Consider the following 26,165-nt stretch of genomic DNA (forward strand, 5'->3'; position numbering starts at 1 on the left):
CTATTCCCTTTCAACTACTTCACTCTTTCTGGTTTTTGTTTTTCTTTTATGAAATAAACACTCACTATTTATTTAATATATATTACTCAATCCCTCTCCCTGTTCTGACCTCTTGCCTTGCTGGCAGCTCCTGGGTTGTTCCCTGAGCCCCGGCCAGGCTTGGGGCCCAATCCACGAGGAAGCCGAGCCCGGCTGTTGCCGCACTGGACGTTGTGTCAGCCTGTTGCTGGCACCCAGTTGTCCAAGACGGGCCCTGTCCCAGCACAGTCGGAAGCCTGTTTGCATGCGGGTGGACGCACCCGTGGGAATTCCCGGTTGTGGGACAGGTTCTCCATGTGCTTGGCTGGGACAGGGGGTTCCCAGCTCGCAGGCTGTGGCTCTGGAGGATGGTGCAGCCTTAGGATGTGACAGGTGCTGTATCTTAATCACTGTAGGCAATTGGCCAAGCCCAGGCACCCCCATGAAAATTGTTCACTCGCTGTCTACTGCTCTAGTTGGGCTAAGGATAGGGGGGAAAATAAAAAATTAATGGGGGGTTCATGAGTTAAGAACTGTGAAAAAAACACTCTAAGGGCAAAACAGGTTCAAATTTAAAGGTGTAAAGTTTATTATTAACAGAGTCAGAGGATGATAGTGTTAAGTAAATTAAACCTTTAAAACACCTTGTATTTTTTTTCCCTCCCAGCCCCTTCCTCCTTCCTACTGACAGTGCAGGGAGACAAGGCATGGGGGTTTTGGCCACTTCATGATTTTTCTTCTGTTTGCTCAGGGAGAGGAGTTTTTTCTTTGGTATGCTGTAGGATCCCTCCCGCAGGCAAAGAGCCTTTCCAGAGCTGTTGTGTCACGGGTTCCTCATGCCCAGGGTGCAGTTTTTTATGGATTGGTTGCTCTAGTTTGGAAGCAAGGGCTCTCTTTATCTCTAGAAGCAGGGGCCCTCTCTCTCTCTCCCTCTCCCTATTCAGGTCTCCTACTGGATCGAAGCGCTCTCTGGCTTCTACCCCCTCTGGCATGGGTGCTTTTCCCTTGGGCTGTGAGTGGATCTCTACATCCTCTGTGGACTTAATGCAAAGTGACAGGGCCACAATTTGTTTCATCACAGTCCTCACGACAGCTTGCAGAGGAACCTCAGCTGTGACGAGAACTTTGGAGCACTTCTTCCCCCTTTCTTCCATTGACCTTGGTGCCGGCACATTGTTTTCCAGCACATTCTCACTTCCTCTTCTTCTCTGACTAGAAGAAAGGCTGCTGCTCGTAGGTGCTACTGCTAGAAGGTTTCACCAGTTCAAAGATCCCTGCAGGCTCCCCCAACAGCAGGAGGTCGATCTCGTTTAGGCCACGTGTCGGGGAGTCGCTGGCCATGTTTTTGCTGTGGCCATCGGGCGGGCAGCGGCGGCCACGGGGGCCCTGGCTCTGTTTAAGGCCTCTCCTGGTGCGTGTTGCCGGAGGAGAAGCTGCCGCTGCCAGCCCTGCCCTCCTGCCTGGGGCGCTGCTGGCTGCGGGGCCGGGCACGCCGGCTTTGCCGTGGCCACAGCAGCGCCTCGCCCTGCACCGCGCTGGGATGGGCCCTGGCACGGCGCCTCCCCACCCCTGGAACAAACTGCCCGTGGGCTGCTTTGATGTTCTTTGTCAATGGGACCATGAGGCCTTACCCACCTTTCTAATTGGGCCGGTGGCACGCCCATCTTCAGAGCTATATCAGCAAGTGGCTCTGTTGGACACGGTGGAAGCTTCTAGCAGCTTCTCCCAGAAGCCACCTCTGTGGGCTCCCTGCTGCTACCACAAAAGCAGGCTGTGCCAAATCAACACGGCGGTCTTTGGTAGGACTGCTGAGGAGCAATGATGAGCTTCTCTTTTTGTAACTTGTAGCTCTGAGCCTGAGTAAATGACAAAATTCCCGTAGCTGGTGGCAGTGATTTAAGCATGGCAAAAAACTCATTCCCCATGCCGAGCGCCCCCCCAGCCCCGGAGTCTGTGAGCAAGAAGCTGAATGTATTGGGTGATGTAACCTAGAAATGTGTGTTCTATTGCATCTGTGGAAAGCAGTTTTTTGGGACATGTTTTATCCTTCTGTTACCCTTCCAGGGCAGAGAGAGACTGGTGCCTTCTGATACTGGCCCAGCCATGAAAACCAGGTGAGGCAGTGTTTCTTACCTCTTTCAGCATTCCTCAATCCTCCAGGGGGGCATTTTAAGGATGGCCTGGAGCTGTTGGATCTGCCCTGGACAGCAGGCAAGCATAGACTCGCTGCTGCTGCTGGGCTCTGAACACCCAACACCCTCCCCAACCTCGGTTCTAGAGCGACCTAGACCCAGGGGGTCCACTTACCTAGACCCGGTCCAACTGGACCACCCAGTTGGAGGGAAAACCCAGACTGGATTTGTCCTGGGAACTGGAATGGAGCCGGCAAAGGGGAAAAGAAAACCAAGACTGGATTGGTCATGGAGTCTGGATTGGCATTACCTGGATGGAGGGAAAATCTGGACTGCAGCCTGGGCAGTGTGTCCAGTCTGTGTAGAATGCAAGTGCATAACTCAGGAGTGATCCCATCCCACTGAAGATTTTCCACGAAATTTGGTGAGAATGGGCCTCAAGTTTGCATACCGGGAAAGTAAACACCCAATTACAGCATTTTTTGAAGCACACTGACACAATGCCCCGCATCGTGTGATGCAGGCAAAGCGGGCGCAGCATTTATTTCTCTGGAAAACCGTGACAAAGCCCCTTTCTCAGCCCCAAAACGATCGGCATCATGGCGGCCGCCATTTTGCTTTTGGGAACACCTTACTTCCGGTTTGCGGCCTTCAGAACTCATTTGCATATTGTGCCCCAAACCATGCCCCCGCGGTGTCTCCGCCCCTCTGCCGTCCATCTTGGATTCTCATTTGCATAACCCGCCCTAAAACACGCCCCCGAGGTGTGTTGGCATAGTCCGCCGGCCATCTTGACTCATTTGCATACCCGAAATAAACAGTCACGAAAAACACATTGAGCGCACAGCTGCGAATGCGCTAAAACCGAGACCTGTGCCGGGTACTCCTAGAGATGCGGGGGCACCCCTTATTTGCCCAGAAAGACGCCGGGAAACCCCTTTTTTGGATGAAAATATTTCAGCCAATCGGCGGCTGCCATTTTGTTCCGGGATGCCCGGACTTCTGTCCGGCGCCATTTTGTCTCATTTGCATACAAAAATAAACAGTCAAAAAAATCAACTTAGGGAGCAGCTGCGGGCACGCTGACACCCAGAGCCGGGCCGGGTACTGCTAGAGATGCGGGGGCACCCCTTATTTGCCCAGAAAGATGGCAGGAAACCCCTTTTTTGGATGAAAATATTTCGGCCAATCAGCTGCCATTTTGTTCCAGGATGCCCGGACTTCTGTCCGGCGCCATTTTGTCTCATTTGCATACAAAAATAAACTGTCCCAAAAATCATATTTAGAGCACAGCTGCCAGCCTGCTGACACCCAGACCCGTTCCGGGTACTCCTAGAGGTGTGGGGGCACCCCTTAATTCTCCGGAAAGATGGCCGGAAAGCCCGTTTCTGGATGAAAATATTTCGGCCAATCGGCGATTGCCATTCCATTCCGGGGTGCCCGGACTTCCGGCCGGCGCCATTTTGTTCATTTGCATGCAAAAATAAACTGTCCCGAAAAACACATTTAGCGAGCAGCTGCCGGCGTGCTGACACCCAGACCCGTGACGGGTTCTCCTAGAGGTGTGGGGGCACCCCTTATTTGCCCAGAAAGATGGCGGGAAACCCTTTTTTTGGACAAAAATATTTCGGGGCCCTGGAGCTGTTTAAGGCTTCTTCTGGTGCGTGTTGCCGGAGGAGAAGCTGCCGCTGCCAGCCCTGCCCTCGTGCCTGGGGCACGGCTGGCCGTGGGGCCGGGCAGGCCGGCTGTGCCACGGCCGCACCGAGCTGGCGGTGGCCGCAGCGGCGCCTCGCCCTGCGCCGTGACGGGATGGGCTGTGGCACGGCGCCTCCCAACCCCTGGAACAAACTGCCCGTGGGCTGCTTTGATGTTCTTTGTCAATGGGACCATGAGGCCTTACCCGCCTTTCTAATTGGGCCGGTGGCACGGCCATCTTCAGAGCTATCAACAAGTGGCTCTGTTGGACACGGTGGAAGCTTCTAGCAGCTTCTCCCAGAAGCCACCTCTGTGGGCTCCCTGCTGCTACCACAAAACCAGGCTGTGCCAAATCAACATGGCAGTGTTTGGTAGGACTGCTGAGGTGCAATGATGAGCTTGTCCTTTTGTAACTTCTTGCTCTGAGCCTGAGTGAATGACAAAATTCCCGTAGCTGGTGTCAGTGATTTAAGCATGGCAAGAAACTCACTCCCTGTGCCGAGTGCCCCCCTAGGCCCGGAGTCTGTGAGCAAGAACCTGAATGTATTGGGTGATGTAACCTAGAAATGTGTGTTCTATTTCATCTGTGGAAAGCAGTTTTTTGGGACATGTTTTATCCTTCAGTTACCCTTCCAGGGGAGAGGGAGACTGATGCCTTCTGATACTGGCCCAGCCATGAAAACCAGGTGAGGCAGTGTTTCTTACCTCTTTCAGCACTCCTCAGTCCTCCAGGGGGGCATTTTAAGGATGGCCTGGAGCTGTTGGATCTGCCCTGGACAGCAGGCAGGCATAGACCCTCTGCTGCTGCTGGACTCTGGGCACCCACCCCCCCACCTAGAACCGCGGTTCCAGAGCGACCTAGAACCTCGGGCCCACCTACCTAGACCCGGTCCCTTGGTCTGGACCACCCAGTTGGATTTGTCCCAAACCCACACTGGATTTGTCCTGGGAACTGGAATGGAGTCAGCAAAGGGGCAAAGAAAACTAAGACTGGATTGCTCACGGAGTCTGGATTGGCGTCACCAGGATGGAGGGAAAATCTGGACTGTAGTCTGGGCAGTGAGTCCAGTCTGTGTAGAATGCAAGTGCATAACTCAGGAGTGATCCCATCCCACTGAAGATTTTCCATGAAATTTGGTGAGAATGGGCCTCAAGTCATGATTTGCATCCACAGCTCCCCAGTGTGGACTTTTCCTGTGTCACGCTGGCCTCGGGGGCAGAGAAGTGCTCTTGGAAAGCTCTTGGAAATGCAATTCAAAGGGAGCATGTGTGGCAATGGCATTTCAATCAGTGATTAAAATTTCTATGAAATAGCTTCAATGCTATCTGTTACAGAATAACTGAAATCCAGTGGAGACAAGCAGATCCACATGGTTTTGATTTATTCTGGGGAGTATGTTCTATATGAATGATCCCTTTTCCTCCTTTACTGAAGCTATCTCTGTGTTATCCCTACCTCTCGCTGAACCGGCACACCAATGTTGCCGTGTGTGCCACGGGTGGATTAATTTAAAATAATTTTAGGGAATTAGGAATTCCTTTTAAACACATCTCCACCTTTGATTTCCTCTGAAAGTAGACAATGAACAGAAACCTACTGAATCTGCATGTGGTCTGTGTCTTATTTCTAAATCATTGATTATCAAGTGATGATTTCTGTTTTGTTTCCAGATTGAAAGTGGAGTTGCTGAGCAAAGTTTTAACAGTGAGAAAGCAGCAGGTTCTCTAGGCTTTGACAGTCTGGAAGCACTGGACGGGTCCTATTTCTAGATGGTGGCATCGGTGTTGGAGTCTATGGGTAAGTTGCCATTGAATTGAAATTTTTCTTGACCCTTCTGCAAATGTGACTAGAACTAGAAAAGAAAATGATGAGCACACTGAAATGCAACATCGCATCGACGAGTTCAGCTGACAGTGTGAAGTGTTTTTCTGTCCACAAAGCTTTCTTGTCCCGAGTCGTGCCCAGCCTCACGTCATACAACAGAATTGAGTAAGCACAAAATGCCCGACAGTTGCTCCTCCCTGCGGTCTTTGGGGCCGGGGGTCTCTGAGGGTCCCGCCCTGAGGGGGTCGGGGCCTCATCATGCGCAAAGGCAGCAGCAAACGGTCGTGGCTGGGGCCTCTTAGGGGTCAGCATTATCAGCAGGAAGGAAGTGCGGCCAGAGGGGCTCAGGCAGACCTTGGGCTGGGTATGACCTGTACTGGCCACCTCTGGTGTGTGCTTGGTAGGGTGGGCAAAGGCAAATGTGGCAGCTGAGGATGTGCTGGAGACTCTCCCTCAGCTGTTCTAAAATCTTCCTAGAAAATTAAATTGTGCTTGGCTTGACTTGGTTTGTAGGCCTTCAAAGGAGTCTTCAACTATTGTTCAATAACTGTGACCGGAATTAAGGCCAGCATTCCTTTGTGCCAGCATTTTTCTAATGGACAGTGGTTGTTCCCCTGGCATGGTTTTCATGTCTGTGTTTTTTTCTGAAGTTCCCGTTTATTTTGCTGTGTTGCTGTGGATGTTCACCCTGGTACTCTGGACAGTGGTTGGGGATTTTTTCTTCATTCCACAGCTATAATATTGTTTTTTGGGTTTTTTTTCTGCCTAGCAGTGAAATTCTCTAAAGCGCTAACCTGGCTGCAGCATGGCCTTTTCTCAGAGAGTCATGCTGCTTGTCCCAGGCAGCGTCGCCCTGTTCTGGGTGTCTTTGTGGAATTTTTCACTGCATTCTGTAGCCCCAGAATCCATGGCTGTCCCTCAGGGTTGTGAAGGAGCGCTGTCTTTGGATTTTTTGGCTTCAGAGTGGGAAGTGCATGATGTAAACTGTAGCATCTCCACTCTATTGTAGGAAGCCTGGAAAAGCAAGGTCTTGTTCACGAGGAGCCGCTTCGTCTTGAAAGTCAACGTGTCTCGCAAGAGGTGCTGCAAAGAGTGAGATTGAACCGTCTGTCCTTCTTTGTTTCAATCGCCTCTGGGAAACCTTGATACGCTTCAATAGATTCTGTGGTTTCACATTTATTGGCCCTCCAGTGCAGGCCGCAGACCGGAACGGTTTCAAACGAGCGATTCCCCTGCTAACCCCACCCCGGGAGCAGCTGGAGCCTCCAGGCGGGACTGAGGGAGGAAACACTTGGGGGTGACACAGCTCCACACTGAGGGTACTTGGAGACAACGTGTAGCTTTGTCCTGGATTTTTGGGGATTTTTTTTTAGCTTCCTACAAAGTTTCAAGCATGGACTTGGTAAAAAGAAATGGTAAGGACGGAAAGCATGAGGGGCTGGCAAGTGATACGCACCAAAGTCTACTTTTTTTTAATAGCTGTGAGACTTCTATCTTGATTTTGGAAGTTTTTTTAGGCCAACTGTATTGTAAGAAGTGTTATTTTAAGGTAAGGTGCTTCCATCGTGAATTTTTTGTAGAAATACCCTGTAATGTCAGAAGGTTAAAAGCAGTAACACCAACATGTCACGTTGTTCATTTTCAGCAGCAAAACTCGATCCTATAATGTCAAACTTCAACTTAATTTCTCTGCAGCTAATAAGTTGATAAAGGAGTTCTCAGCTTTTGCTGCCCTTCACTGATCATCAAGGTCATGAAAAAATTGCTTCTACTGTTCTAAACTAAATAGAGAACAGAGCTCTTTGCATTGATGGAAAGGAGAACAGCAGGGAAAAAGTGCTGCTTGTGTCCTCAGAGAGCAGTGGGAAGAGCCCGAGAGAAATGCCGGCTGGCTGAGGGATCCTTGTGTCCCCTCTGGAATAAATCCTCAGACCTGCTGGTTTGCAGTCCGGTTTGGACACATTTTGCTGCCGCTTTGGTTCTGAAGAAGCGGAAATCCGTGGATTTCTGGATGATTTCCGTAGGTTCTCCTATTTTGGAGGAGCTGCAGGGTGAGGTCAGTATTCTGAGGGAGCATCCAGGGGGCTTCTCCCAGCCGAGTTTCTCCTGGAGCTGGGTGCTGGGTGTAATGCCGGATGTCTAAGCCCGCCTTTGGGGCGTTGTGCAGTCCCAGCTGTAAGCCTGAGCCCGGGCCTGGCTGTGTCCCAGCACTAAAGCCGGCAGCTGGGTGCGCTTTTCCAGCCCTTCCATCACGCAGGCGATCCCAGATTCCCGGAGCTCCCTGGCGCACGGCCTGGACTCCCTCCCTAGGAGCTGCGCTTCCATCTGCCCGAAGCGAGGGCGTCCTGCCCGGGTTTGAAACTTTATTGCTGTTGTTTTTCCTCTTCCAGGGAGCTGGCAAAAAAGGAGAGAGCCGCTAGGAAGCAAAGAAGCTGGCCCGAAGGCCTTATCCCAGCCCAGGGTTCCCACTTTTCTCTCTGACTCCTGGATAATTGCTCGAACGTAACCAGGGAGCGTCCGTTTGATTTCCTGCCTTTTCCAATAAATCCTTGCCTTCAGCTGGAGCGCGTTCCTGGTGTCCTCCTCCTCCTCCTCCTCCTGTTGCATGGATTTGTAAATAAAGTTCATGACTTCTGTCCCAATGAATTTTATTATTCTAGCGATTGTGGCTCGCTTGTTCCACTGAAACTTCCCCGCTCTGCCGAGAGTTTGAGACGTCAAATCCAGGTAAGACTGGAGTTTCTTTGGATTGCTACTGCCACAAAACACAGGTAAATCTTGGAGAAGTGTAACGTGACCTGTTTAGTTCTCACTTGCCTTTAAAATCAGAGCAGAGGAGGCAGATTTTAAATCATCCTTCCATGAACTTCCACCAACTTCCTGACTGTCGCAAAAGTTTTCGATGTTAGAAATTCCCGAGCTTGTTTTCCAGGCGAGCTGGGATTTGGGTGCTATTCCTGCCTTTATTTCATGGTTTTCCTATCTCTGATTTTAGTGAGGGGATATTAATCGCAAATGCTGATTTTCCATCCCAGTTGGAATTTTTGTACATCTTAGGGCATATTTGCAAGGAAATTTTCCAGAAGAGTGTCGCTAAACGGGCATTGTGGATCACCGTACCTGCAGAATGCTGTAAATTCCGAGGAAAACTTGCTGCGTGTTTAATTGCCATCATGAATCTCTCTGTAAAGTCAAATTTACTGCATTTTTAATGCCATGAATCCCATTACAACCTCAATCCTGGCCTAATTGCTGTTCCCTGGACACAATGGGGTGGTTCTTTCCTGCCTTGGCACATTTGGATGTTCATCCGAAGTGAGTTTCCCTCTGAAAGAGAATTTGTTTCCAAGCAAAACTGGGAATTGTCTCAAAACCTTCTTGTCTGGGAGGCACTGGGTTTGTTTTCCCCATCCCTACGTAGTGCAGGATCCTCCCGGAGCTGTGTTAGGCAGTGGCAGGAGAGGAGAGCTGCATTTATTTTTGTATTACTATTTATTTTATTTTTTACTTTTTTACTTTTATAATTTTATTTTCTTGAGTTTTATTTTTTCATAGAATTTTTTGTTTTGAACTTTTAAAAAGATTTTATATTTAATTTCTTCTATCTTTATATTTTTATTATTTTTACTATTTATTATTTTTACTTTTGTTGTTTTTATATTTTGTTTACTTTTAAATTACTTTTAAATTTTTAAATATATTTATTTTCATGTTATTTTTATTTTGTAGGTTTTTATTTTTATTCTTTATATTTTTATACAGAATTTAGTTTATTTTTCTTTTTTTACTTTTTAATTACTTTTATTTTGTTTTAAATTTTTTTCCCATGTTTTTTTTTTTCTTTTTTTTTTTTTTTTCTTTACCCTTTCTTACCCCGAGTATGTGGCAGATTGTCTGCTGGCAACAAAGAAGTTGGTAAATGACAGCCGTGGCCACCCACCGAAGGCCTGGGTATAATCAAGAGAGAGCAAAGCCTCTGTACTTTCTGCTCCATTGAAGAACCCGAAGGGAGAAAGCTGCAAATGCCACGGTGCTGTTTTTTCCTTTTTACCCCCTAACAGGTCTCATTCTACCCACGTACAGTGTTATTAGCAGCAGTCACTTGATGTCGGGGTGTATTTCAGAGGCAGCAATAAAAGAAAGTCTATTTTTTATTCCGTAACTCTCCAAACCTCATTGTTTCGTAAGAAAGAAATCCAAAACAAAGCAAGAAAAAAAAAAAAACAAAAAACCACACCAAAAAAAACCCCCACAAACAAAAAACCAAACAAAACCCCCCCCAAAACCCCAAAAAAACAACAAAAAAAACAACAACAAAAAAACCCAAACAAAAAAAACTCTGAAACACCCCAAACCAAACCACAAAAAAAAGCACTCTAACAAAAAAACCCCTCCACACAAACAACCCCCCCCTGAAAAAAACCACAGAAAGAGAAAATCTGCCAATATGATTTTAATGAGAATGAAATCTTTACCCTTTAGAAAAGCAGGCTCATTTAATTCTAATTGATTGTAGTTCTGATGTGTCAGGTTAATGAATTTGTATAGTTTGAAACATCGTTTACCATCTAAACAAACAGAAAATTTTAAAAATCAATACAAAAATAGGAAAGTATAATTAATAAAAATAGCAGTATAAAATATGAAAAATAATATCAGCAATATAAATAAATACAATCTCTATTATGACATGCTGTGTGTATTATGATATCTATAATATACATAGGTACAGATATAAAACAGAAACGATAATGATAAATATAAACATAATAAAGACTAAAATTTAAAATATAGCCTAGCATGAAGGCTTTTTTGGTTTGAACGTGGCGAGTGGCAGGGTTGTGGTAGTTGCGCTTGGGGGTCTTTTGGGGCATTTCTTTTGGAGTATTTTTGGGCGGGTATTTTTGGGCCCGTTCTTTTTTGCCTCCCTTCTGTGCGTGTCCCCGAGTCCGGGCTGTGAGCTCGGGGCATTCCGCGGTTGGTCGTTTTCCCGTTTCCCCATTGGTCCGTTTTGGATCCTTGCTCCGATTGGTCGTTTTGAAATTCATTCACCCCATTGGTCCGAGAGTCAAAGCCCGCCACCTCGTTCGCTGTGAAAAGGGAGGTGTGGGCCGAAGGTCCAGAGCTTTGTGTGAGGCAGCAGCAGCACCGCGGGTGAGTGATCGTGGGTTCGTGGGGAGGGGGTGTTTTCGTTTCGTTATTCTAGAGGCGCGGCGGTGCGAGCCAGGGCACTCCGGGGAGTGTGCACTCCGGGGAGTGTCCACTCCGGGGAGTGCGCACTCCGGGGAGTGTCCACTCCGGGGAGTGCGCACTCCGGGGAGTGTCCACTCCGGGGAGTGCGCACTCCGGGGAGTGTCCACTCCGGGGAGTGTCCACTCCGGGGAGTGCGCACTCCGGGGAGTGTCCACTCCGGGGAGTGCGCACTCAGGGGAGTGTGCACTCAGGGGAGTGTGCACTCCGGGGAGTGTCCACTCCGGGGAGTGCGCACTCGGGGGGGGGGAGGGGGGAAGAGAGGACTCGGGGGAGTGGGCACTCTGAGGAGTGGGCACTCCGGGGAGTGGGGAGTTTGTCTCTGATGTGCCATTTTTGCCTGTGCCGTGTCATTTTTTTGGCTCTGCCATGTCAGTTTGGGCACTTACATGGCTCAGGGATTTTAAATGACTTTCAAGGAATTCTAAAAGGCTTTTATGGGATTGTAAAAGGCTCAGGAATTCTTAAGTGGCTTTTCTTTTAAGGAATTCTGAATTACTTCTAAGGAATTCTGAATGGCTTTCAACGAATACTGATGGGCTCAGAAGTTCTGAATGGCCTTCAAGGAATTCTGGATGGCTCGGGGGTTTTAAACTACTTTTAAGGAATTCCGAATGGCTTTTAAGGAATTCTAAACGGCCGAGGAATTCTTAAGTGGCTTTTGAGGAATTCTAAATGACTTTTAAGGAATCCTGAATGGCTCAGGAAGCATTTTCCAGCTGGAAAGAGTCATGGAAAAGGCCCCAAGTGCCAGGAGCAGTCAGGGCACTGCTGTCATAGCTGTTGCAGGAGAGGGGCACAAATGTAATTAACAGCTACAGTCCTAATTGGGAGGTCTTACAGCCACCTGTCCCCTTCTGCTCCAGCCTTTCCTGGGAAGAAGAATCCCTGGGAAGAGTAGGGAGGAATTCTTCCTCTTTTCCAGCTTTGCTGTTGCTGGGAGCGTTTTTTTTAATGCTCTTCAGCGCAGCAGAGAGAATAAAATACGGAATATTTGTGGGCTGGGATTCACCTGCTAGAACTGCTGCAGCCCAGGATATCTTTGGCTCAATATTTGTGGTGTTTTTTCCAGAAGGAACAGCTCAGAGGTGACAGATGTTTGTGTGATGAGGGGAAGGGAGAATTTGGATCCCACAGAAGTTCTGGAGGAATGCAGAAATGTTTATTCCTGTGGCCATCCCCGTGCTGGGAAGAAACAAAGAGTTCACCCTGTTGTGCTGGTTTTTCTTTTTGGGGATCCTAATAATCTTTGCCTTGGTGTTGTGGTGTTTTTTTTTTTTTTTTTTTTTTTTTTTCCTGTTTTTGTTTTTTGTTTTTTGTTTTGTTTGTTTGTTTTTGTTTTGTTTTGTTTTGGTTGTTTTTGTTTTGTTTTGTTTTGTTTTGGTTGTTTTTGTTTTGTTTTGTTTTTGTTTTTGGCAGGCAAACGGTGAAAATCTTCTCCGAAACCTCTTGTTCTGAGTGAAGCTAAAAAGCAGTTGCTGATCTACAGACTACCTCAGGTCCTTCGGCTGCACCTTAAACGCTTCAGGTGAGGCACTGGGCCCTGAATTTTTTGGGGAAATAGTGGCCAAAAGTGGGCCTTTAACTTGCCTCCATTGCTGCTAAAAGCAGCTGTGTGACTTTTGAGCCATCAGATTTGTGGAACTCCCTCAAACAGGGGTTTTCTGCCAGAACTGAATATATTGTGCATATTAATCCTTAATTTCATTGGGTTTTACTCAAGTTTGCAGGCAGCTTGGAAGGAGAAGTCAGTAAGCTGATGAAAGATTTTGTGAAGATGGGATATGGAGAGAATTCAGTGCCCTTATTGGCTCTTTACCTGTTGAATAAGCTCAAAATCTTAGAACAGGTGTCTAAAGTAGTTAGACAGGGTGCGGGAGGGGGGGATGTTCTTGGTAGAACTGAGGATTTTAAAGGTGGTAAGAGGAAAAATCTGGCTCAGAAATACTGAACCTAAAACAAAAAATATCAATGGGAGACCCCACCTGAAATAAAAATCATCAATGGCAGAAGGAGACCTGACCTAAAACAAAAGCCATCAGTGGCAGAGGGAGACCCCACCTAAAAGAAAAATTATTAATGGCAAAGGGAAACCCCACCTGAAACAAAGCCCATCGATGCCAGGAGGAAGAGAGCAATCAGCTTTACCTGCCCGAACAGCTCCACTTTGGCCCAGTTCCTTACATTTGGTGCTTGGCATCCAATAATATTTCCCACGGGAGAGACATTTTGGGAAATTGGGGATTAATTCTCCTGATTTGTGTGGGTTTCCAAGTGCCAGCAGCAGTCACATTTCCTGCCCATGTAGATGGAATTCCCCTGCAATTCCAGAAGCCGAGTCCATGTTTGAAATCCTTGGATTTGTAATAATTCCAACACCTGTTCCCAGGGTGCAGGACAGGTACAATTGGAATTTTAAGGTGGTGGGGGTTTTTTGTTTGTGGGGTTTTTGTTTGTTTGTTTGTTTTTGGTTTTTTGTTTTGCTTCGTTTTTTTAATGCCATCCAAGCCTCTCATGCCAGGCCTGGCCTGGAAATGTGTCAGAGCAAGGAGAAAAAATTCCAGTGGGTTTTTTTGGGATGGGAAGCACCTTCTGTCCCTAAGCTGATGTTAATTCCTGGCTTAGAAATAGGGAACAACCCCCCACTTTCCATTATCCTGGCAGTGTTTGCATGGGTTCTCTCAGCCTGGCAGATTCTTGGGCAACAGTTCCATGGATTTTTGGTGTCTTGTCAAACCAATATTCCATTTATTGCAGCTGGATTGTGGAGCAACCTAGAATCTGCTAAATTCATCCGTTTAAGTCATAAAAATCCGCATTCATTCCATATACAGTGAGTGATTTATTAATTGATTTTGGGGGGGGTGTCAGAATGAATTCCCCAGCTTCCCATCCAGGGAGGGAACGAGGATGAATTCCCAGGAAAACACTTGCTTTAAAATCTGCTTTTCCATGCAGGATGGGCAGGATTTTCCCACTCCTGCGGGCATAGTTAAGGCTGTTCTCCAGCACTTAAAAAAGTAAATCACAGACTAAATTCCAGATTCCTGGCAGGGAAGGGAAGGCGTTTTCCCTCATCGTGGAATCCCCTGGCAGACAGGAGGGATGTGATTCCTTTGGACAGAGGAGCCAGGCTGGAGTTTGGGTGGATTCCACTCCATTTTTCTGGAGTGTTTTTTTCAGCAGTTCTAAATCAGATATTTCTGGAGTTCTTTCAGCAGGTCTGTATCAGCTTTTTCTGTCTTTTCCCTAGCAGCTTTAAACCAGAGTTTTCTGGATTTTTCAGCAGTTTTAAGCCAGATCAAGTTTCTGCTCCAAGCTCATTCCTGATGTCACTGCCAGTGCAGACCTAGCATGTCCTTCTGAAGGACAGCAGCAAGTGACTAGAGAATCCAATTAATTAATTAAAGGCTACAAAGGAAGGACCTTGAGGGTCTGAGGAGGAGCCAGGGGGGATTCACCCAGGGCCGATCCTTGTGGGTCCCTTCCAGCTTGGGATATTATGGAATTCCTGACTTTTCCTGGCTCCTCAGCAGCTTTTCATTCATCCAGGTTTGTTCCAACTGCCGCAAATCACGCCTGGATCCTCTGCAGGGCCTGGCCCCAGGCTGACCCTGGGCTGGGGGGGATTAGTCGGACCAAATCAAACCTGAGATGAACTCCAAAGCGCCTGGAACATCCTAATTATTCCCCTTTTCTCACAGAAACCATGTCTGCCAAATGGGAATTATCCCCACTTTACACAGAGCTGCAGGTTTTTTATAGCACGTTCCAACAGCACCTTTGGAAAAGAGCCTTTTGGAAGGTTTTTATGGGGTTTTTGAGGGGGGGGGGCACGAGGGGCTCTTGTGTCCCTAAGCCTGAGGGCAGCTGCTCCCACAATGTCTCCAACTCCAACCCCAGGGAAAAGACCCAAATAATGTGAATTCCCAAGCCCAGGAACCCCAGTGGCACTGCCTGGGACCGGGAGCTGCTGCTGCTGCTCCTCCTCTGCACCTCAGAGCAGCTGGGGTGCAACCTCTAGCTCCCAGTGGCCCCTATGCAATCTGTGAGTAACTCACAAGCGGTGAGTAACGCCCACCCACGGTGGCCCCAGCCCCGGGCTGTGCCGGCCCCAGCCCAGGGCACTCAATGCTGTGCAACACCCAAAGGCTTCTCCTCCCACCTTGGCCATCATTCCTTCACCTGTCGCAGCTTTCTGCAGACTTTTTCCCAGGAAGCTCTGTGCCTGGAGTTTCATCCCAATCTGGATTTTCCCTCACAGAAGCAGCTGATGGGTCTCAGGGTCGAGCTCGTCCCTCTGGCTCTCGGGTGTGAAATAGAAATCATGTTTTTTATGTTTTTGGAGGGTTTTTAAAAAATCTTTAATCTTTTTATGCCTTGCTTTTTGTAAGCCGAAGTTTCTTATTAAAATAAAAAACAAACAAACACCGAACCAAACAAAGAAACAGAATTTCAGTGGGCTATGTTGTTATTCCATAAACTTTAATAAACATCCGGGGGTAGAGGGCACAGGAGGAAATTCCATGCACATCCTTGAGGAAACAATTCCCGAAGGAAGGAACGGATGGATGGGAAACTAAGCTCCCTTTTGTCCCTGTCACTGCTCCAGGCAGGACAGGGGTGATCTGACCAGCTCCAGGGGGATCTGAGCAGCCCCACAGCTCCGATCCTGGTGGGAGGGCGAGCTTTCCTCCTGGTGGCTCCGACTCCTTCCTGGGACAGGGATTCAGCATAATCAGGGGAGGTGGTTCTGCTTTAAAATTTGTGTAAAGAGGGGCTTCTGTGGGTTTTGGGGTGGGCTCGCCCCTGATTTGTGTCACTCACAGGGTGACAGTGCTGTCCTGAGGGGGTCAGGGTGAGTTGGGGGGGGGTTGTTCAGCCCTGAGGCCTCAGGTGGCAGGGACAGCAGCCAAGGGCGGGCTGCATTTGGGAGATTTCGGATGGAGATTGGGAAAGGCTCTTTCCCCCAGAGGGTTCAGACACTGCCTGGGCTCCCCAGGGAACGGACACAGCCCCAGAGCTTCAGGATCGTTTGGACAGCGCTCCAGGGACGCACAGGGTGGGATTCTGGGGTGTCTGTGCAGGGCCAGGGGTTGGATTTAATTCCTGGGGGTCCCTTCCACCGGATCCCACCCCCAGGGAGCCTCCCAGCCCTCACTGCCCCCAGCCCATACCTGCTACGGGACGGGCTGCGGGGCCATCGGGTCGACGTCCGTTAAGTTCCGAGCCACCCAGACCCCGGCGGCAAACGGCCCCAGGTTCACCGGCGGTTTCCCGCAATCGTAAAATCCCAAAAGCATTGAGGTCAGAAAAGACTTTGGGAAAGTTCATCCGAGCCCAAGCTGGGCCTGATCCCCACTTTGTCCCCACCCTGAGCAGTCAGTGCCACCTCCAGGTGACACCTCCAGCCCTGGGCACTCCAAACCTCCCTGTACAGTACACTCCAAACCCACGTACAGTGTTAGCAGGAGTCACTTGATGTCGGGGTGTATTTCAGAGGCAGCAATAAAAGAAAGTCTATTTTTTATTCCGTAACTCTTTAAACCTCATTGTTTACTCATTGTTTAGTAAGAATGAAATCCAAAACAAAGCAAGCACCCAAAAAAACCCACAAAAAAACCCAAAAAAACCAAAACCAAAAAACAAAAACAAAAAACCCCAAAACACCGAAACCCAAACCACAAAAAAAAGCACTCTAACAAAAAAAAAACCTCCACACAAACAACCTCCCCCCGAAAAAAAACCACAGAAAGAGAAAATCTGCCAATATGATTTTAATGAGAATGAAATCTTTACCCTTTAGAAAAGCAGGCTCATTTAATTCTAATTGATTGTAGTTCTGATGTGTCAGGTTAATGAATTTGTATAGTTTAAAACATCGTTTAACATATAAACAAACAGAAAATTTTAAAAATCAATACAAAAATAGGAAAGTATAATTAATAAAAACAGCAATGTAAAATATGAAAAATAATATCAGCAATATAAATACAATCTCTATTATGACATGCTGTGTGTATTATGATATCTATAATATACATAGGTACAGATATAAAACAGAAATGATAGTGATAAATATAAACATAATAAAGACTAAAATTTAAAATATAGCCTAGCATGAAGGCTTTTTTGGTTTGAACGTGGCGAGTGGCAGGGTTGTGGTAGTTGCGCTTGGGGGTCTTTTGGGGCATTTCTTTTGGAGTATTTTTGGGCGGGTATTTTTGGGCCCGTTCTTTTTTGCCTCCCTTCTGTGCGTGTCCCCGAGTCCGGGCTGTGAGCTCGGGACATTCCGCGGTTGGTCGTTTTCCCGTTTCCCCATTGGTCCGTTTTGGATCCTTGCTCCGATTGGTCGTTTTGAAATTCATTCACCCCATTGGTCCGAGAGTCAAAGCCCGCCACCTCGTTCGCTGTGAAAAGGGACTGTGGGAAGTCAGTCGTCGGGTGTGGGTTTCAGGGCTCGCAGCGGTGTGCGCCGCCTGAAGAGACCTCGCCGTGGAGAAGCAGCAGCGCCGAGCCGATGGAGCGGCCGTGTCTGCAGGCGCACGGAGAGCCTCGTGGCTGAGTTGCTCCTGCAACTCTCTTAAAAGAGCGATCACTGAGGGTGTTGTTGAGCCTTCGGAGCATAGGGCGCCTTTTTGAAGGCGACCGGCTCCCGGATGGTCTCAGCTCCCGAAGAGGCTCCGCGGCCGGGCTGGAGCAGGCAGCGGGCGCGGGCCGAAGGTCCAGAGCTTTGTGTGAGTCAGCAGCAGCATCGCGGGTGAGTGATCGTGGGTTCGTGGGGAGGGCGTGTTTTCGTTTCGTTATTCCGGAGGAGGTCCGTGCGTGTCCCGGCAGCCGCGTGCGTTCCGGGGACAGAGGCCGGGCAGCGGCGGGGCTCCGCGGTCGTGCAGGCGCAGGGCGAGGTCGGGTGGGTTTCCGCGCGCTGGGAAGAGGGCGGCGGGGGGTGTTTTCCAGTTGCCATTTTAGCGCTAAAGCGCGGCGCCGCGGCGGTGAATGTGCGGCAGGAGCTACGGGTTGCCCCGGCCGCATGGCGCACGGGCGGGGAAGGTTGGCGGGGGGGGGGCGGGTCTGGGGCCGGCAGTGAGGATGCCTTTGGGGACTGGCGGCGGCGTGCGTGCGGCGGCTCGTGTTGGCGTGGTGTTGGCGAGAAGGAAGCGGGGTAGGCCGGCGCCGTGGGTACGTGGTGCCCATGGCTCTTTTCGGGCGGGTTTCCCGGCGCTGGGAAGGGTGGTGGGGGGTGGTTTTCTCTTTGCCGCGGTGCGTAGGAAGAGCGGCAAGCCGGCGCTGAATGCTCAGTATGTACGCATGGTGCTCATGGCTCGTCGGTTCCCCGGCGCTGTGTGGAGGAGGGAGGCGGGGCGGCTCTGCCCCCGGGGGTCGCGGTCCCTTTGCGGGGGGGCAGGGGAGCCGGGGCCGGCCGGGCAGCGCCCTTGTGTTCGGTGGCGTGGTGTCCCCGGGACTGAAAGGGCAGGGCGGAGCGAGTCGTGACCGAGGGTGGAAAGTGCTCGGCTCCCCCGTCCCTCCTGTCTGGTGGAGGAGCGGCGTTCGGAATTTTTCGAAAGAGGCGCCGTTTCGGCAAGGTTGTTTTGTCCGATTTGCCGCCGTGTAAGTGCCTGTCGCTTGAGGTATGTGGAGAGGTTTTTCTTTATTCATCAGCGGCTTTGATGGTGGTGACTTCGTGGCGTTTGTTTTTGGTGGGTTTGAGGTGGCGCGATGTCGTTGATGTGTTCGGATTTTGTGATCTTTGGAATTGTATCTTTGTTTCTCGTAGGCTAGGGGTTTCTTTGTTCGTTTTGTTGGATTGCAGTGTGTATTTTGTGGTTGTGGAATGTTTTGGGAGCTTTAGGATTTCACGGGGAGCAGCCTGGCTGTGTGGTGAAGGCTGGGGTGCTTGTTCGCTGCCTTTTTAATTTTTTCCTTTTTTTTTTTTTTTTTGTGCCGAGCGGTTTTCAGGTGGTTTTGAAGAAACGTGTAGTTTTGTTTTGTTTGTCGATGTTGTGTGCTAAGGGATCGGGTTTATTTCTTTCTTAATCCTGCGTTCCTTAGGTTCCAGGTCGATGTTTTCGGTTTTGAATTGAGTTTTGGTGTTGAATTTATTAATGCGTGTGTGTGTATATATATATATATCTATTTTTTTTTTTTTTTGCTCTGAGATTTCTTTAGACCCTATTCCCTTGTGTGTTGGCTGTTGCACCCTATTGTCTTTCAGATGTAGGGGTAGGCAGGTTTTTCCCAGGGCGGGCTGCAGGAAAGCAAGCCGTGCGCTTGGCTTTAGTGGTATTTTCTTGCCGAGGCTTGATTTTATTGTGCTTGGTGTGAGGGATGGAGCAGTGGGGTTTTTTTTGTGCCTTGTCAGGCTCGTTTTTCGCTCCCTGGGGCTTTTGAGGGAGCCAGTTTTGATTTCTGTGGACTTGAGGAAAGAGTTTGTGGTCAGTATAGATAAAAGGCTGTGTCGTGTCCCTTTGTCCTGGAGTGCTTATCGGGTGCTCGTGGTCGGGGCGGTGCCGGAGCGGTCCCCGGTGGGCGCCCAGCCCCGGTCGGTTGGAAGGCAGTCTTTTGTCTGTTTTGTGTTGCAAATGAGGGCGTTGCTGTTGGCGGCGCCGGGTTGAGCGTTGCCAATTTGTGTCTTTGCCTGCCTTTGGTTTTTGAATTGAGTTTTATTTTTTGGAAGGTTTACTTGAGAAGCAGGAAGGATTTGAACCTTGTTTGATGGGGGATGTGAAGAAGACTTTTTTCCAAAAGAGCATCAAGAGCCCAAACTTGTCGTTTTTAGTCCCTTTTATTGTTTGAGCCTAGTCTTTTTGTCATTTATTAGGGGAAGAGTATTTTTTAGCGTTGTGGATTTTAAGGCTCACTTAGGAGAGTTTTTTTGTGGGTTTTCAAGTGTTTTCAAAAGAAGCGCTTGGATAAGCTTGCTTTTGTGACTTTGTTAGGAGGAGTTTTTTAAGCCGCTTATGGGTGATGGGTTTTAGACTGTAGCATCCTGAGGTGTTCGTTTTTAAAGGTGCATCACTTTAAAGGAAGGTATTTTTTACTTTAAGGTCCAGAGATGTCTTTTTCGTTTTTTACCGTCGCAGGGGGCTTCTCCTCTTTGTCTCTGTTTCAGCATTTTATAGGCTATGACTTGGTTTCTCATCAATCTTTTTGCTTCAATTTACACACCCATGAAAACCATTCTTTTTTAAAATGCCTCTCTTTGTTATGATTGAAAGGCATGATGTAAACGTAGAGTTTATTTTCATGGCTTAAGTAAGCATAGAACCACTCATTTTTTAACGCTCCGTTTTAATCTGTTTTTTTACTTTTGGTCCTGACTCGATGCTGTTGGTTTTTGTTTCCTCTGTCTTTTTTTACTTTTTTAGAGAAGGGTTAAGCTCTGGAAGCCTGCTGTTGCTAAGAGAGAGTTCCATTTGCTCGGAGTTTGTTTGGTGGTTTTTTTTTTTTTTGTGGTTTGTGGTGTTTGATGTTTAAGGCTAAGGCTGCACTAGTGAGGGAGGAGGAACTTAGAGAACTATTAGAGATGGGAGGGTGTATGTATTTGTCAGGGTGGTGTGCATGATTTGTCTATGACAGCCTTGTTTGTGTTTCCTTTCAGGAGGTGAAGCTGGATGTCGACGTTGGAGGTGACGTGTGCCCGGTGAGCCGTGAGCGCTAGCCAGAAGCCGTTGCTGTCGCTGAAGTCTGACTCGGTGGTGCCAGTCTAAGCCTCCAGGACGGTGCGTTTTAAGCAATCCCCTGCCAAGATGCCGAACTTGTCTCAGCAGCCGATGGTTTGTGTTTTAAATTTCATCTGTCAGAAATGTGTTTCCTGGCGCACGAGGTCTTAGAGATGAAGAGCGGCCCTTTTTGGTGGGCCAATAAAGTCTGCTTCCCCTGCCCCCCTTAGTAGGGGGCATTTGGGCGTTTCAGTTGGATGTGGTAGTGAGGCGTCTGCCCGCTTTTGCCAGCCCTATAAGCCTGCTTCCCTTCCCTTTCTGCAGCATGCGTGTGGCCCGGTGTTAGGAGTTGTGCATGCTTTGAAAAGGAGAGCTTGATGTTGCCTAAGTGATAGACCTTAGTGAAAAACGGTGTGTTTGTGCAATAAGTAAGTCTCAGCAAGTTGCTGGCCAGTTCCCTGTAGATTTTCCTCTTGAAATGTGTTCCTCCATCTGCGAAGAGCACAAAGGACACCCGTCGGTTCTTCCCGCCCCGGGTTTTTGCAAGCTGAAGGGGACCCATCCTTTTCCGTGTTCTATGCAGCCCAGGTCCCCGGCCCTATCCCACACTCGCATCACGTAAGCAGGTTTGAAAGGTGAGGCAGCTTTCCCTGCAAGAGTTTTCCAGTGGCCTCCCTCCACGGGAGTTGAAATGATGCCAAACCCCCCTGGTGCCTCCCTATCCCCCCTGGCCAGAGGTGCCAGGCCAGGAACAGCTTGTGTCTGTGGAGCACAAGTGCTCCAGTCAGTCCTGTCCCAAGCAGACGTACAGCAGAAGAGATGAAAGGGGGAAGAATGAAGGTAGGTAAGGCTGTGTACTTTGCACGAGAGTGCCTGGTGTCTCCCCCCTCCAAAAGCACCAGGGCCCAGCATCACTGTGATGTGTAGAAGAATGTGTGAAGGCAAAAGCTCCCCCACGCCACGCCACCCCAGGTAGGAAAAGGCTTTGGCATTGTGAGACCCACTGTGAGCGTCCCAGAACAGGTGCCTTGCAGCTGCAGCAGAGGTTGTGCCGTCCACATGTCCCACGTTCCGGACACCTCCATAGTCCCACATGCTACAGCTCCCAGGCATCCACGAACACGTTGTCCCTGCAGCGAAACAGGCTAGAGAAGCTGCACACCCCCGATCAGGAGAGCTTCCCAGGGAGCCCCTCAGGCAGCCGCTCCTTGCAGCCCCTTTTCAAATCAGCTTTGGGCTCACAAGCGGCAGGGTCCCCGAGGCCCTACAGGTGTCGGCTGACGCGTCAATAATTTTCCTTTGGAAGCGAACGCTTGTATTGGATTTGTGTTTGGTTTTGTGAGACGTGGGATTTGTGGCGGGGAGACGGTGTGGGCAAAAAAGGAGGGTGTGCATGTGCGCGGGGGTGTTGAAGGAAGGGGAGTATTTGTAAAGCGTCTGTGTATTTCCCAAGACTTGCAGCGGGTTTGGATTTAGGCCGGGCTTGTCTGCTAAGCCGTAGGCACAGCACAGCAGGCCAGCTGATGAACATCCCAGTCAAGGGATGTTTGAAATCCTTGCAGAGAAAGTCAAGGTCTTCACGATGGCAAAGGCAGAATTGCAAATGAAGGGAAATGATGTTTGGGGAATTTTTGGAGTTGTGAACCTGAGGCCCGTGTCCTTTTGGAGGTGGCCTCCCCATTTCAGCCTCGGGCACATGCAGGGGAAGCGGGGTTCTTGTGGCTAGCAAGGGAAGGCTGGTGGCCCAGTGTGTCAGGTGTAGGCAAGGAGCTGTCCCTGGCATGAGCAGCAGGTCTGCCGTGCCCCTGCCCTCCCAGCTGCCTGGTGTGAGGCCTCAGCACGATGAGGTGTCAGAGCCCGGGTCCAGAGCAGAGGCAGGTGAGAAGCGTGTGGGTGATGAGGGGGTGGCCGGTGCCAGGGCCGCTCCCTTTGGCGTGGAGCTGCCGGAGGAGAGGGGCTTTTTGGGTGTCCACGGCACGTGTCACAGAACAGCTGTGAGACGATATCCAGTGTTCTGGGGGGCCCCTGGATGCACTTGCACTCCTAGCACGGCTTCAAGGAGGTGCTAAGCCGCAAACCTTTGTGCCAGGTAGCAGCAGCAGCAAGGGTGGGTTTTTGGGAGTGTTTTCCTTTGCATTTTTGTGTCATTCCTCCCTCCCCAATGGCCCTGGAAAGAAAAAATGAGGTTTTGAGGATCCAAGTGGCTTGACTGGAGAGAAGGAAGACCTCTTGTGTTATTGTCTGTATAAAAAGATGTCAAGCTATCTTTTGTCGTCGTTTGAGAGCTTTGGTTTATTTTTTTGTTGTTCTCAGGGAGTAAATAGAAGGGGAGCGTACGTACCTTTGCCACGGGTTGCCACGGGATGGGTTTCACGTGGGGCTCATGCCTGTTGTTGCCGCTTCCTTTCCTTGGAGGGCTGAAATTGCAGGAAAGGCCAGCTTGTCCAGCATGGGAAAGGTTTCTATTCCCTAGGATCTTGTTTGGTGGTGTATGTTGTGTTTTGATGTTGTTTCTTGTGTCCAATTTTTTTTTTTTTTTAAAGTGAGGATCACTTTATGGGTGGGTGTGTTTGTATTGGAGGTGGAGTGGATTTCAGTCTTATTTTGAATAGGCGTCTGGCAGGTGTTGTTGTGATTTTGTTTTTGTTTCTTGTATGTGAGCATTGAGATGGGGTAGGGCCCCAGCGTGGCTGTCTGGTGGAAGCTAGGGTGTTTTGTTAGATGCAGTGTGTTGTGGGTGTTTGTGTGGTGCTTTTTTTTTTTTTTTTTTAAATTGTTTTTTGTTTTTGTTTTGTTGAGGGGTGTTAGGGTGGTTTTGAAATGATGTTTTGTGGATGGTGTGTGATAAGGGATATGGCTTGTTTATTTCATGTTGCATTTCTTACATTTCCTGTTGATACGGTTGGTTTTGAGTTGAGTTTTGGTGGTGTTAACTTTCTGGTTTTTTGGTGGGGTGTTCTGTTTTTAGAGGATGTGTTTTCTAAGGTTTACTGTGCTGCAGGGGGCTGTCACTTGAGGTGTAGGAGAGGTGTTTATGGATCGTTTTTCTCGTGGTGAGCGTGTAGCATTTGTGTTAGTGGGTTTGAGGTAGCGTGATGTTTATTGTGTGATAGGGGTTACTTTCTTTGGCTTGTTGGATTGCAGTGTCTATTTTATCCTTGTGGAGAATTTGGTGGCTAGCTGTTTGTTCCTAGCGGGGCCAGCGTTGCTGGCCGGTGGAGGCTTGTGTGTCGTGTTAGATGGCTTTTTTCTAAAGGTCTAAGTTTTTCCCTTGAGTGGTTTGAAGGTGGTTTTAAATGTTTAGTGAGGTGGGATTTATTTCTTTCATGTCGTGTTTCTCGTGTTCCACGTGAATGAGGTGGGTTTTGTGGTTGTTTTGGTGTTGGATTTTTTTTGGCGGTGTCAGGTGTTTGTCAAGGCTGTTTTCTGAGGTTTATGACAGTGTAAAGGGCCGTCGCTTAAAGCGTAAGAGGTTTTTATTCACGGAGCGGTCCCTTTTATTCAGTTTGGTACGTTGTGTTGTGTTTTCTTGTGTTTGAGGTGGTGTGATGTCATTCATTTGTTGTTGTTGTTGTGTCTCTTTATTTTGATTGTAAGTGGTGTGTGAGAAGGGATAAAGTTTATTTATTGATTTACTTCATTTTGTGTTTCTTAGTTTGCATGTCAATCAGGTTGTTACTGAATTGAGTTTTGCTGGTGAGATTTTTTGAATTATATATATATATAAAATTTTTTTTTGGTGGTGTGTTCTGTTTCAAAGAATGTTTTCTAAGGTTTAGCAAGGTGCAACGGGCTGTCGCTTGAGGTGCATGAGAGTTTTTGTTTTATTTTTTTTATTCTGGTGAGCATGTGGTGTTTGAGGTAGGATGTGTTTCATTTGTTCAGGTTTTGTCCTATTTGTCCTTGGATTGTTGTCTACGATACGGCAGGGTTTTCTTTGGTTGGTTTGTTGGACGGCCATATGTCTTTCACCCTTGTGCATCCTTGGGAGGTGTTTGTGTTTGAATTGGGGCCAGTGTGGGTGGCTGCTGGAGGTTTCCCCTTTTTTTTTTGTTTCAGGTTTTTTCATGTTTTCTATGTATTTTCTGTGGAGCGGTTTGGAGGTGGTTTTTAATCGTTGTGTTGCCTATCTTTGTAAGGGGTGCGTGAGAAGGGATAAAGTTTATTTTTTTCTTTCTTTTGTGTTTGTTTGTCGATGAGGTTGATTTTGAATGGAGTATTGGTGTCGGTGTGTTGTGATTTTCAAGGCTACGTTTTTGAAGGTTTTGTCATGCCGCCCACTCCTGCTGAGCGGCAGTCACGGCTTACCACCCTTGTCCTTTCAGCAGAGGCGTCCCAATCTGCGGGGCTTCTGAGGCCTGGCGCCGAGGGTGGCGGGTGCAGATGTGGCGACGCCTCTTGCCGCGGTCCCCCACACTCGGACAGGTGCAGGGCACTTGAGCAGGAGCAGTGGTTCTTTGCAGTGCCTCGAGTAGGACCCCACGTTGTGGCTGGAGATGCTGAAGAGCAAGGTGCCAGGGTAGCACGTGTGGCAGCTGAGGTTGCTGTGGAAGAGATTTGAGAAGAGACAGTACGGTGGTTAGCTGTGGTTTGAAAGAGACATCCCTTGCCTCTCCCCCCCCTAATAGGCTGGCTAATATAAGGGCAAGGAAGTGCAAGCCTTTGTTGCAAGGGAGATCCTTCCATCTGTCCCCTGGGTGTAGCCCTTGTCCTTGCCGAAGCCAGGGGCAAGAGCCGTACGCACGGCCCCTTACTTTCTAGAAGCCCCTTGCAAAGGTGTTTCTTGATTTCTCCCTTCCTCCTGTGCCCCTGGCTGTAACTGTGGGGATGTCAGGGGCTAGGCAGGTTGTGTTTTTTTCCTAGAGCTATCCTAAGTCCTTGTAGCATTTTTCTTGTGCCACGAGTACCTGTACCTCTGTGCATGGCTTGTATGATCCCCTAGCTCGGCTTATTTGTTGCAGAACTACTTTGATCCCTCATGTGTTTGGTGCTGAAATGTCTGGCCATGCCTCTGTCCACCCTGTGGCCCGACATGCTAGGACCAGAAGGTGTTTTAACTTTGTCACTGGCGGCCTTTTGGTACAATGCACCTAGCATGTCTAGAAGGCACGTGTAGGCCAAGGCCTGCCTCTAGTTCCCTGGCCAGTGTTGTCCCTGTGTTCCTGGTTTTAGCAGCTGTCTAAGCCTGTTCCATAGTTTGCTTTGGCAGGGTGAAGAGAGCCAGGGCAGCAGGCATTTGGAGGGAGGCTTGTGGGTGTCGTGGGGAGCTCCAGGGAGTCCCTGGATGGGGTTGTTTTAGGAAGTGTAAGGCCAGAGCTTTTTGCATCTACAGCTTACTATCCTTTTTAAAGCAAAGACTGTTGTTTTTCCTGTGTCTAACCCCACTTTTTTTTCATTGTGTGCAAAAGAGAGTTTGTCTGCCCATGATGCCATTTCTGAAGGAAGGGGAGAATGTTTGAGCTTCTGGGCCACCGTGCATCTTTTGGAGCTTGTCAGCCCGTCGGTTTCCTACGGCCTTCTCCTCCGAGTCTCCTGATGGGTATGTGTCTTTTTATTTCCCATATGTCACAGCTCGCCTTTTTGCTA

At 48.8% G+C, this 26,165-nt stretch overlaps 2 long non-coding RNA genes across 7 annotated transcripts; both read left to right on the top strand.

Annotated features, from left to right (window-relative positions):
- Positions 1-3,744: 3,744 nt before the first annotated feature.
- Positions 3,745-9,875, top strand: LOC120756231 (uncharacterized). The gene is made up of 5 exons (XR_005702081.2): positions 3,745-4,982; positions 5,517-5,643; positions 6,680-6,750; positions 8,061-8,985; positions 9,550-9,875. It is a non-coding gene; the product is annotated as an uncharacterized LOC120756231 (long non-coding RNA).
- Positions 9,876-10,766: 891 nt separating this feature from the next.
- LOC120756185 (uncharacterized) lies at positions 10,767-26,119 on the top strand. 6 transcript variants are annotated; one of them, XR_005702045.2, is made up of 3 exons: positions 10,767-10,824; positions 20,519-20,639; positions 25,988-26,119. It is a non-coding gene; the product is annotated as an uncharacterized LOC120756185 (long non-coding RNA). The 6 variants fall into 6 exon arrangements; XR_005702041.1 differs by lacking the exon at positions 10,767-10,824 and adding an exon at positions 17,374-17,680; XR_005702042.1 differs by lacking the exon at positions 10,767-10,824 and adding an exon at positions 17,737-17,825.
- Positions 26,120-26,165: the final 46 nt, after the last annotated feature.

Source organism: Hirundo rustica, chromosome 8, assembly GCF_015227805.2.
Source record: "Hirundo rustica isolate bHirRus1 chromosome 8, bHirRus1.pri.v3, whole genome shotgun sequence".
Lineage (NCBI taxonomy): Eukaryota > Metazoa > Chordata > Aves > Passeriformes > Hirundinidae > Hirundo > Hirundo rustica.